The sequence below is a fragment of the Dipodomys merriami genome, unplaced genomic scaffold (genome assembly GCF_024711535.1).
Source record: "Dipodomys merriami isolate MVZ:Mamm:240054 unplaced genomic scaffold, mDipMer1.0.p SCAF_103, whole genome shotgun sequence".
Taxonomy (NCBI): domain Eukaryota; kingdom Metazoa; phylum Chordata; class Mammalia; order Rodentia; family Heteromyidae; genus Dipodomys; species Dipodomys merriami.
The window spans coordinates 2,956,475-2,972,734 of NW_027202305.1; the positions used below are offsets into that span (position 1 = coordinate 2,956,475).

General features: G+C 49.1%; 1 protein-coding gene and 1 long non-coding RNA gene across 3 annotated transcripts in view; one reads left to right on the top strand and one right to left on the bottom strand.

Annotated features, from left to right (window-relative positions):
- Nucleotides 1–16,260, bottom strand: part of LOC138809989 (protein Aster-B) — a 169,462-nt gene that overhangs the window by 138,542 nt on the left and 14,660 nt on the right. The window lies entirely within an intron of this gene.
- LOC138809557 (uncharacterized) lies at nt 856–4,768 on the top strand. Of its 2 annotated transcripts, none has more exons than XR_011366891.1 (5): nt 856–1,134; nt 1,787–1,969; nt 2,275–2,510; nt 3,218–3,511; nt 4,397–4,768. It is a non-coding gene; the product is annotated as an uncharacterized lncRNA (long non-coding RNA). The 2 variants fall into 2 exon arrangements; XR_011366892.1 differs by having other exon boundaries at nt 3,259–3,511.

A 16,260-nucleotide genomic window follows, 5' to 3' on the forward strand; every position in this document is an offset into this window, starting at 1 on the left:
CACAAAGGTCACATTCTGTCCTTGGAAGTGATCAGAGTAGCTGTGACCTCATCACTCCGGGTCTGGACCATCTAGAGCCGCTGCCGGGAACAGCCGGTGAGGAACCCTTTGCCTGTTGGCTGTAGACGAGATAGACTCACCGGAAGAGATGCTGCCTTCTTGGAGATCGTGGTCACACAGTGGAGATCAGAGCTGAGGGCATCAGTGGTCCCCAATACCAAACTCAATCAATGAATGCATCAGCACGCTTAATTTGGGAAGAGGAAAACTCAAGCTCCTGTCCGTTTACTTATTTCTCTTACATTCTTGGACACTGATTTAGCCCAACATGCTTGGAAAAGATCACTAGCCCAGTCCTGTTGGAAATCGCAAAGAAATAACTCAGACACAAAGGGTCAATCCCCTGGTGGTGGGGAAAACAGGCTCTCCAGGCCCTCTGCTGGCCAGCACACATTCACACGCCAGGCTTGGCATTGAAACATCCTGTAGGGCAAGAGTGGCCAGGTTTCACTGAGCCATTGCCAGCTCCTGGCGAGTCCTTGTCTGTGGGCCAGAAAGACCCGAGGTCCTCAGAGGAAGCTTCTCCGGCCTCTAGGAAGAGCAAATGGGTATGTCAAGAAGCTACAATCGAGCCTTTTAAAGTGAACAGGAAGCTTTTCAGTGAATGGCCTGTACTTTGAAGAGTTCCCTGAAAAGGAGGAGGAGGAGGAGGAAGAGGAGGAGGAGGAGGAGGAGGAGGAGGAGGAGGAGGAGGAGGAGGAGGAGGAGGAGGAGGAGGAGGAGGAGGAGGAGGAGGAGGAGGAGGAGGAGGAGGAAGAGGAAGAGGAAGAGGAAGAGGAAGAGGAAGAAGAAGAAGAAGAAGAAGAAGAAGAAGAAGAAGAAGAAGAAGAAGAAGAAGAAGAAGAAGAAGAAGAAGAAACTATTCAGAGAAAATACTAATTCCCAGCCTGCAGTGTTCAGATTACCAGTGATTTGGTTGGAGTTTGGGGGTCAGGGACCCTTCTGAGCACAAAGACTCTCGGAACCCTTTGAACTTGGCATTATTGGTGTTCCATGAATGAATCCTCCCCAGCAGGAGAAGGAAACTGAGGATTGAACCCCATTATTGGAGAAATTGTAACTACAAAACCTAAGGTACTGCAGGGTGCTCCTAGGGAAACACAGAGCTGGCTTCAAACCAGGATCCTCAGATCTTAGCCTCCTGAGTACTAAGATTACAGGCATGAGCCAATAGCTCCCAGTCTTTCTCTCCCTCCCTCTCTCTCTCTTTCTGTCTTTCTTTCTCTCTCTCCCTCCCTCCCTCCCTCCCTCCCTCCCTCCCTCCCTCCCTCCCTCTCTCTCTCTTTCTTTCTTTCGAGTCCTGAGGCTTGAACTCAGGGCCTGGGCACTGTCCCTGAGCTTCTTTTGCTCAAGGCTAGCACTCTGCCACTTGAGCCACAGCTCCATTTCTGGCCTTTTTCTGTGTATGTGGTACTGAGGAATCAAACGCAGGGCTTCATGCATACAAGGCAAGCGCTCTACCACTCAGCCACAGTCCAGTCCTCTAAATCAGTTTCATAACCAAAAGATAAAGCGAAGACTCCAGACATCCCACTGTAGGATCTGGTCGAGCACACACTCTCTCTATGGGTACCAGGCTCAAGTCCTCCAGAACCTTCTGCCAAGGGAGAGTTTTTCTGAGTTGATGTAAACAGTCTTTTCAATTGCCAAGTTTCATCTCACTCCAAGTCCAAGTAATCTCCCTTCCCACCAAGTAAGTACTAACAACCTGTTGTCTGACGCACAGAGCTGCGACCGGCCCCGCCACGCCTCACACACAACTTGGTTAGGACTCGCATCCGTCCCTGGGCTAAACAGCATGTCCTGCTCTTCCCCTGGCCGCTCTGCTGCCATTGCTCTGCTCTCCTGGTCCTTGGGAGCTAGAGGGTGGCTGGAAGAAGCATGGAGAAGGAACAGAGGAAGTCAGGAGGTGAGCGTGAGGCGGTGAGTGTGGGAACAGATGGGCTGCTGGGCAGCATCCTCCCTTGCTCCCTCCCTCGCTCCCTCCCTCTCTCCCTCCCCCTCCCTCTCTCCTTCCCTCCTCCCTCTCTCCTTCCTCTCTTTCTCTCCCCACCCCCACACGCAGTGATACAACACATTCTTTCCTCTCCTCCTGACCCCTGTCAATCCATCCCAAGGCCATCTCTTCCCTCCTCCTCTTCTAACAAATCCAGTGCTGACATGGTTGACCTGGTCGAGACCTGGTCTCCCGGCTAGTTGCCTTCTAACCCACAGGTTGGATATTTCGACTCAAAGAGCGGGTGGGGACTTGGCAGGAGGACACTTGGCGGCAGCCAGTGCTGAACTTGGCCCTGGCAACCTGGGCACCTGCCCACAACTTCCCCGCACCAGGCAGAACGTCCCAGGCCGGCAGCTCCCCAGGAGCAGCACCGTCCCTCACCAGTGAGCTTCCGCCAATGCAAGGCTGAGGCGGGAAGACCAGAAGCCAGAAGAGCAGAGCCAGGCTCCGGGTATTTGTGATCCGTTTCAGATTTTCTCACATTTTTGACACTAGGATTCCAGATCTAGGGTACTGCTCCTGAAAGGTGAGAATGAATCTAGGAGAGGTGAATGCACCAGTGTAACGCCAGCAATGTACAGTGTGATATTAGGCCAGGCATGGAATGTCTTCGTCTCTCAGTTTATGTATTCACTTTTAAAATGGGAGGTTGAATTTTAAAGATACCAACTGAGCTAGGCATGGTAGGACACGCCTGTAATTCCAGCCCTCTGGAGGCTGAGGTGAGGGGATCAGGAGCTTGAGGTCTGCCTGGCTGACAGAGCAAGATGCTGTCTCAAAATAAAACAACACAGGGCTGGGAAGGTGGCTCAGTGGTAGAGCGCTTGCCTTGCATGCCTGAGGCCCTGGGTTCGATTCACCAGCACCACATAAGCAAAAAGAAAAAAGCCGGAAGTGACGCTGTGGCTCAAGTGGTAGAGCGCTAGCCTTGAGCTGAAGAGCTGAGGGACAGCGCCCAGGCCCAGAGTTCAGGCTCCACAACCGGGCCCAAAAAAGAAAATAAAATAACATCAAAATAAAACAACACGGAACACAGCTGACCAGTCATCTCCAGCGAGTGCTTTCAGCGGCTCAGGGAACTAGTTTATTATATTGAAAACTGTCATACAAAAGAACAGAATCAAGTTTTGTCCTTGTTTTTGTTTTTGTACTGACTAGAGTGTGTACAGATGCTAAAGAAAAGCATCTTCTCCTAAAAGGGCTTCTAACAGAAAGAAAGCGCTGTTTTACATTGATTGGAGAGAGGAATCTGGACACTGCGCACCACGGGCCTGCGCTTCCTCCCACAAGTGTCCAGCAAGATCCAACCCAAACCGGGAAACCTCTGCCCCCAGCGGACCACTTGCAGGAGGTAGAAGACAGAGGACATTCTGCACTGTACCCGCGGCTCCCATGTCCTTTCGCCAAACACAAAGTTGAACAGAAAGCAAAGGACACAGGGCGAATCTGAGAGTAAGTGATGCGCATCACCCGTGTTGATTTGGGCCATGGGGAAGGACACTGGAGCATCACAACCAGGCCATAAAGAAGCACAAGAAAAAGTCAGGCACCAGGTGCTCATGCCTATAATCCTTGCTACTCAGGAGTCTGAGATCTGAGGATCGAGGTGCAAACCAGCCCAGGCAATCTCCAATTAACTGCCAAAAAGCTGGAAAGACAGCTGTGGCTCAAGTGGTAGAGCCTAGCCTTGACTGACAAAGCTCAGGGATAGTGCCCAGGCCCTGAATTCCAGCCCCCCCTCCACACACACACAAGGAGAGGAACAGAGAAGCACCTCCCACGCTGAGAAATTCAGCTAGCCACTCTGATCGACTGTCCCCATCTACTGAGCAGAGAAAACCATTGTTCCTGCCTTGTCATTGTGCCAATTAAATTACTCAGAATTCTCCGCATAGGCCTTCTCCTCTTCCTCCTCCTGCTCTTCCTCCTCCTCCTGCTCCTCCCCCTTCTGCGGCTTCTAAATACAGTCTGCCCGTGGTGGCACACATGGGGCCTGAGCTCACGTACGTGGGCTCCCGTGTCAGCAAACACGCTGCTTCTCTGGAGCACGGAGCAATCCGTTGCAAGCTGTGACTCCACAGAGCCCTGCGCCAAGTGAGTCCTTCTCTGAAAACCTTCTGGGGACACTCATCCCCAGAGCGGTTACTCACGCACCAGACTCCTGGAACTCCAGCATGTGCTGTTCCGTGGCTTTGCGCACTCCACGTGGGAGGTTCCGGAGCAGCCCGGGCCCCTCCTTGTGTCTTCCTCGGCCTCCCTCCGGAAGGGAACCCAAGCACTTATCATCTCTGTCAAGAGATGCTCATTTGAATCCTTTCTCCGTCTATTATTTGCCAGGCACTTGCTTAGACCCAGCACTGGGACAGCGGGATACACGGAGGGACTGGAGAATGAACAAGACTGAAGAGCCCCTGCTCTCCTAACAGCAAGAGGAAAGGGTGGGATAACTAACCATCCCACACAGAAGGAAGAGAGAAGGGAACGGAGGGGCCTAAGGGGTGGGCAGACACCGAGGGAGACCGACAGAAACCCCAGGGCCGGAGAGCCTCTGGGAAGAAAGGCAGGACGGTGCTTTCTACTGGAGAGATCTAGAAAATGAAGGGGTGACGTCTGGAAAGGAGACGTGGGATTTGGCATGAGGGAGTTAGAGACCACTCAGATCACTCATGGCACAATGGAAGAAAATAAATCAGAGTCCAAAGGAGTCAAGGAATGTATGGGTGACGCACTTGGGGCAAGCCCGTAGGTGTTGATTTTTAAGGGCAGATGGGGGTAGGGAAGGGGGGAAAGAGAGGGGGAGGAGGAAAGAGGAAGAGAACGAAAGAGGAAGAGATTTTATAGACTCAAAAGGAACAACCACCAAAGATAAGATGTGGCAGATAAAAGGAAATAAGCTTAAGCGATTCTTACTCAGGCACTAGGGCTTGGGCCAGTATGCTTAGGGACTTGTGAGGCAGAGCTCAGGAGCTCAGGGCTAGTCTAGGCCAAAACAGAGAGTTCAGGAGACTCCATCTCAACGGATGGCTAGCTGCCAGGGTACTACCTGCCATCTTGGCCAAAGGGAAAGTAGTGGTGTACTCCTGTCATCATAGCAACTCAGGAAAGCACCAATAGGACTGCAGTGCAGGCCGAGCTCAAAATACACCATGACAGAAAGGGCTGCGTGGCTCAAGTGACAGGGGCCAAGTTCAAGCTCCAGTACTGCCAAAAAAGAAAGAAAAGAAAGAAAGAGGATTCCTTTTCACACATCAGGAAAATGCATATTTACAGATAAAGAGGAAGGTGGTGCATGTTTATGAATATTTATGGTGTGTATTTATGAACAATGAGAGAGCAAGAAATTAAAGACTTAGGTAAGAAGAAATAATTTGTGAGGCATTGTGTAAGAGACAAAGGGGCAGGTGTGACCCAGAACACAGATTGTGTGGGGCAGGGAGAGAGACTCGAACTCAGGGCCTGGAGGCTGTCCCTAAGCTTTTTTTTTTTTTTTTTTTTTTGTCGGTCATGGGGCTTGAACTCTGGGCCTAATCGCTGTCCCCCAGCTCTCCAGCTCAAGGCAAGTGCTCTACCTCGAGCCACAGCGCCACTTCCAGTTTTCTAGTGGTTTATTGGAGATAAGAGTCTCACGGACTTTTCTGCGCTGGCTGTCTTTGAACCGTGATCCTCAGATCTGAGCCTCTAGAGTAGCTAGGATTATAGGAGTGAGCCACCAGCGCCCGGCTTCCCTAATCTTTTTGTGTTCAGGGTTAGTATTCTACTTGAGCCACAGCTCCACTTCCTGCTTTTCTGGGGTAGTTAATTGGAGATAATAGTTGTTAGGTCTGCCCAGGACCTGCCTTCCACTTCATGAAAGACAACATCTATGGCCCATAGCCTAACCAGAAATCACCTGACTGTGAGTCAGCAAAGGACTCTGAACTCTGAGGTCACTTCCTTACCTGCTGAGGTCACTTCCTGAACTGCTCCAGTCACGCCTCCTTCAGACACTGAGAGGTTCCCCAGGCTCTGAGATCACTTCTGCATCTGCTGTGGTACACCTCCTCCCTGCCTTTCCCTGTATAATCCACTCCACCATAAATCCCGCCCTCTTCTTCTCTTCCTTTCTTCCTCTTTGCACACCTCTATCTCATGTGGGCCGGAGCTTGCTCTCCCTCCAATAAACTCTTTTCTACCTGAACCATGTGATGTTCTCCTTTCACAAACTTTACAATAGTCCCTGAGAAACTCTTATCTCCAATTAACACTCAAAAGCCAGTTCAAAGTGGTAGAGCGCTAGTCCTGAGCAAAAGAGCTCAGGGACAGAGCCCAGGTCCTGAGTTCAGGCCCCACAACTGCCCCCCAAAATAAAATTTTGTGCTAGCTGCATTTGGGCCTGTAGGTTCTTTGGGACACAAGTCTGCCTGCAGTCACCAGCTTTCTAATAAAGACTCCCTATTTGACCTGTATCTTGCGACATGATCAGTTCAAGTGTGCGCCAATCACTTTGCATAGGGCCAGGGCTGCTTGCAAAGCCTTGCACGCCAAGTGCGATGCAGGAGGCTGGTCTCAGGAGCAGCACAAGCCACTTTGTGAGGTCAGATTAAGGCAGGCATTGGTTGGAAACAGGAGGGGTGGAGAATGGGGCCAGAGATTGGCTCCCCACCTTCCTCCACTTACCTCCCCTGGCATTCACTGCTACCCCAGGCAACAGCTGGAAGGAGACCACCCTCTCCTACAGCCCTGCCACCTCCACTGTTAACCAACCACACCTCTGCAGATTCCTTTCATTCATTTCTCCCCATTATTCTGTGTGATTGTGCCGCTGTCCCCTGTGCAGCCACACGGCACACAGGCTATCAGATGCTTTGCCATAATGGGCAACACAGTCACCCACACGCATGCGTCCTCCCACACGAATACATGTCACATGCATGATCACAGTGCCTTCTACATGCACATGTCACACGTATGACGCACACCCACAGTGCCTTCTCCTGTGTGTCTACATGTCACATGTATGATGCATGGTCCAATTGCCTTCTCCCACATGCATACATGTCACACACATGACGCGTGAACATCAGATGCGTGGTCTTCAGGAAATGTCATAACATAAAAGAGTTCTAAGTTGATCTTTAGGGCTCATTACCAGTGTAAATGTCATAACCAAAATAATTTAAGGACCAATGATACTTAATCATAGCCCTTAATGTTTTCAGCTCCTCTAAAATCCCCTAAAGAAAAAAATCCTGGATTTGACTGATCTAGGTTCAAAAGTAGAAAGAAATGTGCCAGGTCTGAAATGAGAATGAGGCCCACGTTCAAAGCTCTCCCCATTTCTGGTCTTGAAAGGCAGGCCAGCGATCTGTTGGTTGCCGCTCACACTGTGATAGTAACCTAATTTAAAGGATTCATTTGCTTTTCAGAAGAGCAGTGAAAGGAATGAGTGCTCTTAGAAGCCCTGTTTCCTGTGCTGTTCTCCCTCCCCTCTCCCAGGCACTCTTAGTTTTCCTGTCAGTGTCACTCATTTATTCCGGGACAGTGAAATGGCCCAAATTTTGCCTTTACCATGTGCTTTCAGAGGCACACTCGGCGGCAGCAGTGCGGGTGAGGGCTGGAGGAGGCCGCCTCGGTGCTGGGCCCCACAGTACGGGCAGTGGGTGCCCACCTCACCCACTCAGAGGCTGACTGGATCAGCCCAGCCACCACGCGCTCTTTTCAGCTCAGCCTGAGCTCACTTCTCTGGCAAAACCTCAGATCTAATCTGGGGCAGTCAGCAGAGTAAGAGGAAAGCTCTTGCCACGGAAGGGCTGTCTGACATCGAGGAAGAGCCCCTACCATGGACCCCAGCTTGCACATCCATCTCTGGGTTATTATTTTTTGTCGGTCGTGGGGCCTGAACTCTGGGCCTGGGCGCTGTCCCTCAGCTCTTCAGCTCAAGGCGAGCGCTCTACCACTTGAGCCACAGAGCCACTTGTGACATTTTTCTGCTTATGTGGTGCTGAGGAATCAAACCCAGGGCCTCTTGCATGCAAGGCAAGCGCTCTACCACTGAGCCACCTTCCCAGCCCTCCATTTCTGGATTTCTCTCCCACCCTTTAAAATTTTTTTTTTTTTGCCAGTCCTGGGGCTTGAACTCAGGGTCTGGGCTTTGTCTGAGCTTTTTTTGCTCAAGGCTAGCACTCTACCATGAGCCACAGTGCCATTTCTGCCTTTTTCTGAGTAGTTTGTTGGAGGTAAGAGTCTCATGAATTTTCCTACCCAGGCTGGCTTCAAACCGTGATCCTCAGCCTCTAGAAGGGCTATGATTACAGGAATGAGCCGCTGGCACCCACTGGATTTTCCCTTTAGACTTCTGGAACGTCACCCACCACTGAGGAGTTACCTAAACACCCCTTCTCAAGCAACCCCCCACTGCCTCTGGCAGGGGACTCGGTAACGAGGAACCGGCACCGTGCCCACAGGAGGCCCGTCCGCCTCTGCCAGCAGATGAAGAAGGTGGTGCTGGTCTAGGATGCAAGTCTCCTACCAGGACTCGCAGTGAGGACAAACTGCCCTTCCCCTGGGAAACAGCGCACGGGGCGCTCAGGGAGACGCCAGCAGCAGCTTCCTCCCAACGTGCAGTGCTCGCTACCATTGCCACCAACATCTGGTCAGTTCAGTCGTAGGACACAAGGGTCTGGGGCTCCGGAAGCCCATCTAGGAGTTGCCCGGGGAAGGACTGGAGAGGGAGGTGGGAGAAGAGTGAGGGAAACACGCCTAGAGCCTCAAAAATGAGCAGAGCCCATACAGCTCACCCTGTGTCTGAGCCCCATACCCCTGGCCAGGGTTCCCATGGAAACCGCACACGTTCTATCGAGAAGAGGAGGAAAACATTAAAAATAAGGAGCATCTGAAGTAGGTATGAATTTGTTCCAGGGAAGCTGAGCAGAGACGGAGAGAGGGAACTCACACGGGGACAATGAGGGACTATCAGTGTCTAGAAAGGACCCGGACAGCAAGCTGACTTTAGTTACAGGAGCAGGCGGTACATGGGACGAGAAGGCCAAGGGATACCGAGCAGGAAGGAAGGGACAGCAGACAGACAGCAGAGCTGGTGACGGGAAGGAGAGGGAAGGGGAAGGAAGGGGAAAGGGAAAAGGAAAGAGAAGCACCCAACATCAGCAAAACAAAGCACCACAACTCTGTAATAACAAGATCAATAACATTTAAATAGGTAAAGGATCATTTCTCCAAAGAAGACATAAAAATGTCCAATAAGCACACGGGTGTATATTTAATACCATGATCAGGGAAATACAAATAAACCACTTGATACTCATATGTATGTATGTATGTATATATGGGGGGGGCATCAAGTGGTTTTTATATATATGATGAAACATATTGCTGGAGAAATCAGAATCCCCCTACATTGCTGGTAGACCATGAAATAGTGCAGCCACTTTGGAAAATGAGTGTAGCAACTTTCCAAGAGATCTAGTACTCATCTAGTTACCATTATTATCTAGACTTATCATAGGATCCAGAAATTCCACTCCAGGTATTGCCAAGAGAAGTGAAAACATATCCACACAACAATTTGTATTCACACCAGCATTACCCACAGCAACCCCAAAGTGGAAATAAAAATCAAATGCTCCTTAACAGAGAATTAGGTAAGTAACCTACAATGGGTTATCATTCAGTCACACACATACACACACACACACACAAAGTCCATGCCCAAATTAAGCAAATCTCTTGAGACAGAGCATGGACTGGTGACCGTGGGAGATTGTGGGAGATATGGGGAAACTGTGAGCAGTCATGACTTCTATGGGCAGGGTGAAAATGATTGTGATGGTGGTGGTACACCTTTGCAACATGCTAGAGAAGGAATTCTACGCTTTCAGCGGGTGAATTGCATGGCCCCCAAATTGCTCCTTAGTAAAGTTGTAATTGGGAAAATGATGCCATACAAAATCTCGCGGCATACCAACCGTGCCTGTATGTCAAGTTCTGGTTCTCTTCCACCGTGGAGTTTCCACAGTGTTTTTGGTTTGGAGGGTGCACCGCACGACTGTATATTCCTCCTGACTACTTGGGGCACTAGCTTGGGGCACTTCTTCAAATCTGGAACCCGAGCCTCCCTGGCTCCCCCCAGCCATGGCCCTGGGGTGGGTGCAGCAGTGCTGATATCGCTTCGCACTGGGTCTGGAATGTCCTCGCAAAGGCCTTGTGAGCCGGGCGCCGGTGCTCACACCTGTCATCCCAGCCACTCAGGAGGCCGAGATCTGAGGATCGGGGTTCAAAGCCAGCCCGGGCAGGAAAGACCGTGAGACTCTCATCTCTAATAAAACACCAGAAAACTGGAAGTGGCGCTGTGGCTCAGGTGGTAGAGCGCTAGCCTTGAGCTGAAGAGCTGAGGGACAGCGCCCAGGCCCAGAGTTCAAGCCCAGGACCAACAAAGAAAAGAAAAGATAAGACAAGGGCGTTGTGTTAGAGGCGGGTCCTCACCTGGGAGCTCCCAGGAGTCCGTGGGCTTGGGAGGTTGCCGTTAAGAAGGCCCTCCTGTCTACTGTTGGGCGGACCTTCTCTTTGGTGTCTCAGCCCTGAGCTGAGCAGCTCCGCTCTGCCATGTGCTCCGCCATGAAATTCTGCCTCAACATACCCCCTACACACATAAAGCAGTCAGCTGACGGTGGAGGAACCTCTGAAGCTGTGGGCTGTGTACACATTCTCTCTTCATAATAACCCATCACCTCAGGCATGGATGACAGGAAGGGAAAGCTGACTTATGCAGGCATTTGCAACTTCCAGGCATCTTCTCCAGCCCACAGGAAGCCTTCCCTTTCTCCCCGGCTTTCCTCAGCCTCGGGAGCCCATTCCACGCTTCACCTTGAGCTCTCCTGAAGTGGTTCTGCTGCTCTGCCGTGTGTGCTCCCCCTTTGTGGGCACCTATCCCCATGTGCCATAAATGAGAAGAAAAGAAAGATTCCACAAATTACAGAGCACTGTGCATAAAATGGATCCCTAGCAGAATTCCAAAACGGTTATTTTACAACATGGTATTATGGAACATTCAGAAAGCTGAGCACTTAACAATAGCAGCCAGTAGTTTTAGCAGACCCCAGCAATGGCAAATGAATCTCACTGCCTTTTTTGTTAACGCAATCACTAGGCTGCAATAACACGAGAGAACTGCTAACTTCAAGGCATCTCAGATTTTATCAAAGCACCCAGAAGAATCATCATGAACAGGACCGAAGGAGGTAGGTAAGAATGACTGTATATTAGGATAGGTTGTAGTTTATAAGTTGGTTGATGTTACCCATATTTAGCTCAGTACATGTCAACAGAGCAAAGGAGCTGCAGTAAAATCTAAATTGTCCTTGGGCTCCTCCATCTCCAAATATCTAGAAAGAGATTCCACAGTCAAGCTACTATTCTTGGACTGCTCAGTTCTGAGGATGGCACTTTCATGAGTCACCAACCACACAAAGGACTTCTAAAGAAGAATGGTCAAGCGGAAGTTCAGTTTGCAAGATTAAAAAATATTTTCAGGTCCGGATGCTGGTGGCTCACACCTGTAATTCTAGCTACTCAGGGGGCTGAGATCTGAGGATCGTGGTTCAAAGCCAGCCTGGGCAGGAAAGTCCTCCAGACTCTTATCTCCAATGAACCACTAGAAAACTGGAAGTGGTGCTATGGCTCCAGTGGTATAGAGTTCTAGCCTTGAGCACAGAGAGGCTCAGGAACAGTGCCCATGCCCTGAGTTCAAGCCCTACAACTGACAAAAAAGAAAGAAAGGAAGGAAGGAAGGAAGAAAGAAAGAAAGAAAGAAAGAAAGAAAGAAAGAAAGAAAGAAAGAAAGAAAGAAAGAAAGAAAGAAAGAAAGAAAGAAAGAAAGAAAAAAAGAAAGAAAGAAAGAAAGAAAAAATATTTTTAGGAAGAAGCAAGGTGACATGGTGTACAGTTTGGGAGACACAAGAATATGATAGTTACATTTAAATATTTTGAAAGAAAAAAAAATTGAACCAACTCTATGTAAATCAGAGGGCAGAATTAAAGCCAGATCATGGAAATTGTTGTTGTTGTTGTTGTTGTCAGTTATGGGGCTTGAACTCAGGGTCTGAGTGCTGTTACTGAGCTCTTTTGCTCAATTGGAGACAATATCTCACAGGGACTTTTCTGCCTGGACTGGCTTTGAACTGCAATCCTCAGATCCCAGCTTCCTGAGTAACTAGGATTACAGGTGTGAGTACTAGTGCCCAGTTGAAGTTTTGGGGTTTTTTTGTTGTTGTTTTTTGGTTGGTCATGGGTCTTGAACTCTGGGTCTGGGCCCTGTCCCTCAGCTCTTCAGCTCAAGGCTAGCGCTCTACCACTTGAGCCACAGCGCCACTTCCAGTTTTCTGGTGATTCATTGGAGATAAGAGTCTTACAGACGTTCCTGCCCAGATGGCTTTGAACCGTGATCCTCGGATCTCAGCCTCCTGAGTAGATAGGATTACAGGTGTGAGCCATCAGTGCCTGGCTTGACATTAACTTTTTCAAAAAAGTAAATCATGTCAGTTAAACAAATAGAAGCCTTTGCTCCCCTGGAGCCCAGTGGCGGGCCTCTTGCAAGTTAAATAATCACATGAGGTTAGACCTCACGGCTCATAGGATCTCTGCCAAGTCAATGATATAGATCTGTTTCCTGTGTCTGCTTCTAGCCCTACAAATGCTTTAGTAAATGTGTGTTTGGGAGAAATTCCTAAGATACAGCCAATACCTTTCCCTAATTCCATCTCTATAACCTAATGTCCTGCCCGGGACCCCTCTTTTTCCCTTCCTGATGCTTTTCTATATCTTCCCTTGTTCCTCTTATAGCAACACAGAACAAATCCCTCACCACACACCCACAACCCTCACTGAAACTGGGGTACATGAGACACCTTTAAAGAAGGAAAGAATAAAAGAGCAGAGTCCGAGCCCAGTGGCTTTGTGCCTGCTATGTTTTGATGATAAATCTCTATCACTCCCTCACTCTGGTTCATTCGCAGAAGCTCCTAGAACTGATAGAACCAACGTCATGTGACTTGCCCTCCAATGCCTCTGCCTCGCTGGAATCTTCCTGCGTGACACTGAATGCTTCCAACATCTCCATTGCATTTTCCTGCTTTACTGGTGAGCTTCAAACACCAGACCAAGATAGCTTTGGTCTCTACAATAGTAAAGGCACTTTATCAATAGTAATTAAATAAATAATTTTACTTGCCCTCCCCCAGGTGCTCCAGACTTATTGAGATTATCCTTATGAAAGTCCTGCTTAAGGCTAAACCTTAGCTGTGGGCCTGTAAGCCTAACTACTCAGGAGACTGAGATCTGTGGGTCAAGGTTCGAAGCCAGCCCAGGCAGAAAGGTCTTTAAGACTTTTTTTTTTTGGTCGGTCATGGGGTTTGAACTCTAGGCCTGCGTGCTGTCCCTGCGCTCTTCAGCTCAAGGCCAGCGTCTATAAGACTTTGATCTCCAATGAACCACCAAACAGGAAGAAGTGATGTTGTGGCTTAAAGAGCAAAAAAGCTCAGGGATAGTACCCGGGTCCTGAGTTCAAGCCCCAGGAGCAGTGTGTGCATGTATGCACACACGCGTGCGTGCACACACACACAGACACAGACACACACAGCTCTAATACCAATAACCAAGTCTAGTCCTCTGACCACTACAGCCCACGTATCTGGTAAGAGAAGAACTACATCTGTTCTAAGGGCGGAGGGAGTACAGCCTGGGTACTGTGTGCTGGCTGTGTGCTAAACGCGCTTCTGTTTTCAGGCTAAAACACGGGGCACACAAGGGAGTAGCCCCCCTCACAGGGATGCCTTCCTTCTTCGGGGAGACCACAGTCTGGAAGGCAATCCGTTTCATTCAAGCTCCGTATCGTTCGTAGATCTCCCTCAGGCTTTGTCTTCAGATTCTTAGTTCAAGCCTTTCCATACAGAGAGTAACAGAGAACTATATGCTCTCCAGCCACTCTGGATGTGACTTGGGAGCATGTCCATAGGTCTGTCCCTTTGTCTCTGTGAGTGTGTAATCAAAGTTACAGCATTAGGACAGCCCCCCCCCGCCCCCTGTGGTCTTCATGGCTCCCTTCCTGGTCTCCTGTCTGGGCTTGAGATCCCCTAGACCTGGCTCCACCTTCCTGTTATAACACAGTCTTATTCTCTCTCTCTCTCTCTCTTTCTCTCTCAATAATATCTCATTGCTATTAGTAAGCTGTTTTACACAGGGGGTATCATTTTATAAGTACATGTATTTTTGCACAATGTCCCCCCTTCCTTCACATTCCCCTAGCTTTCTCTTCCCATCCCTGCCCACCAGTTACAAAGTTCATTTTCCACATCGTGTCTACTGAATACCACGACTGCAATTGTTCACCCTTCCTCTCTCCATTTCTGGGGCCCTCCTTCCCCACCCTCAAAGGAAAAAAGCACTAGCAATAACAACATAACAAAACCCCAAAACAAAACAAAAACAAATACCTCTACCTCCTCCTCCTCCTTCTCCTCCTCCTCCTCCTCCTCCTCTTCCTCCTCCTCCTCCTCCTCCTCCTCCTCCTCCTCCTCCACCACCACCACCACCACCACCACCACCACCACCAAACTCCCCCGTGGTTCTGTCTGCTGGAGTGCATTTCCCTTTTCTCCCTGATGGCCTTCCTGCTAAGGTGTCTGGGTTGGTCCCTCCAGGGAGCATTTCCTTCCTCCTGTCCCCAGCACACATCCTGCTGTCTTCACCTGTGGCATCTCATTGTACCCAGAGCATCTCAACAGACAGGCTGATTGGTTCACATGACTGAGAAGTTGTTTTTTTGTTTTGTTTTGTTTTGTTTTTGGGTCCAGTCGTGGGGCCTGAACTCTGGGCCTGGGCGCTGTCCCTCAGCTCTTCAGCTCAAGGCTAGCGCTCTACCACTTGAGCCACAGCGCCACTTCCGGTTTTCTGGTGGTTTATTGGAGATAAGAGTCTCATGGTCTTTCCTGCCCGGGCTGGCTTTGAATCGTGATCCTCAGATCTCAGCCTCCTGAGGAGCTAGGATTATAGGCGTGAGCCACCAGTACCCGGCTCATCTCTGAGTTTTTATAGCTGTTATCATCCCAGGGCAAGGTGAACAGACAAGACAGAGGAGGCACATCCCCAGAGAAGTCAGCATCAAGGAAATGGAGCAGCGCTGTTATTGGACACATTGATAAGACTGTAAAAGAAATTCAGTTGCTGAGCATCAGAGTGTTTGAAGGGAGTTGTGTATTGCTTATCAAAGTAGATACTTTTGTGAATATTTCAGGAAGGGAGGAATGGATGGGAGGGAGAAAGATAATGCCCATTGGTGTAGGTAGAACTCTGGGTGTAGTTAACTAACGGCTATGGAGTGTCCCAAATCCCATGGCAATTCTAAGACACCAACTGGAAACAGGATGAGCAGGAGCAGCAATCCAAACACTGTCCTGTGGGAGGAAAGAACTCGAGTTCTAAGGACCTGACCCAAGTTCTACTCACCATCCCTATCTACAACATCCCTGCTCAAAGGACCTGAGCCAGACCAATAGGCAAGATCTGGGCAAACAAAAATATGAGGAAGAGAGAGAAGGAAAGAAAGAGAGAGAGAGACAGAGACAGACAGAGAGAGACAGAGAGAGAATCATGCCCATGTTCACAAGTAAGAGAAATTGCCTTGCTATTTAGGGTGGGTGTCTCTCTTAGGGACAGATGGGCCTAGACTGGTCCATATCCCTTTGAGATCTTCTCAAGTCATGCCAAGCTATTCCTTATTGTCAACATTAGGATACACATGTTAATAGCAGCATGACTCAAGGCCTTCCCAATCCTGTATCTATTTACAGTCTATCAAAGATAATTTATAATAGCAATAAAAAAGAGGTAGTATGCATGTTCTTATTAGCACGTATTTTATGAGTTCTAGTCCAGTAAATAAATCAGATTACAAGATTGTACATTCCATCTGCTTAGAAGCATGTAAATATGAAAATTCTTTGTCATCTAGCAGAGATTATATAGTTATATTAAGAGTGTATGATTAGCATAATGGTTTATCCTATAGAAGCATTCCTGCAATACTGACTCTTGCACTGTTTTTCTTTCTTCCAAATTTAGAAATAAATCAGTAATGTTGAGTTGGAAATGCCGCTGTCTTTCCCACTGACATGTTGGCCAGGGAATAGAAGGAGACAACAGAGTATCGTCCA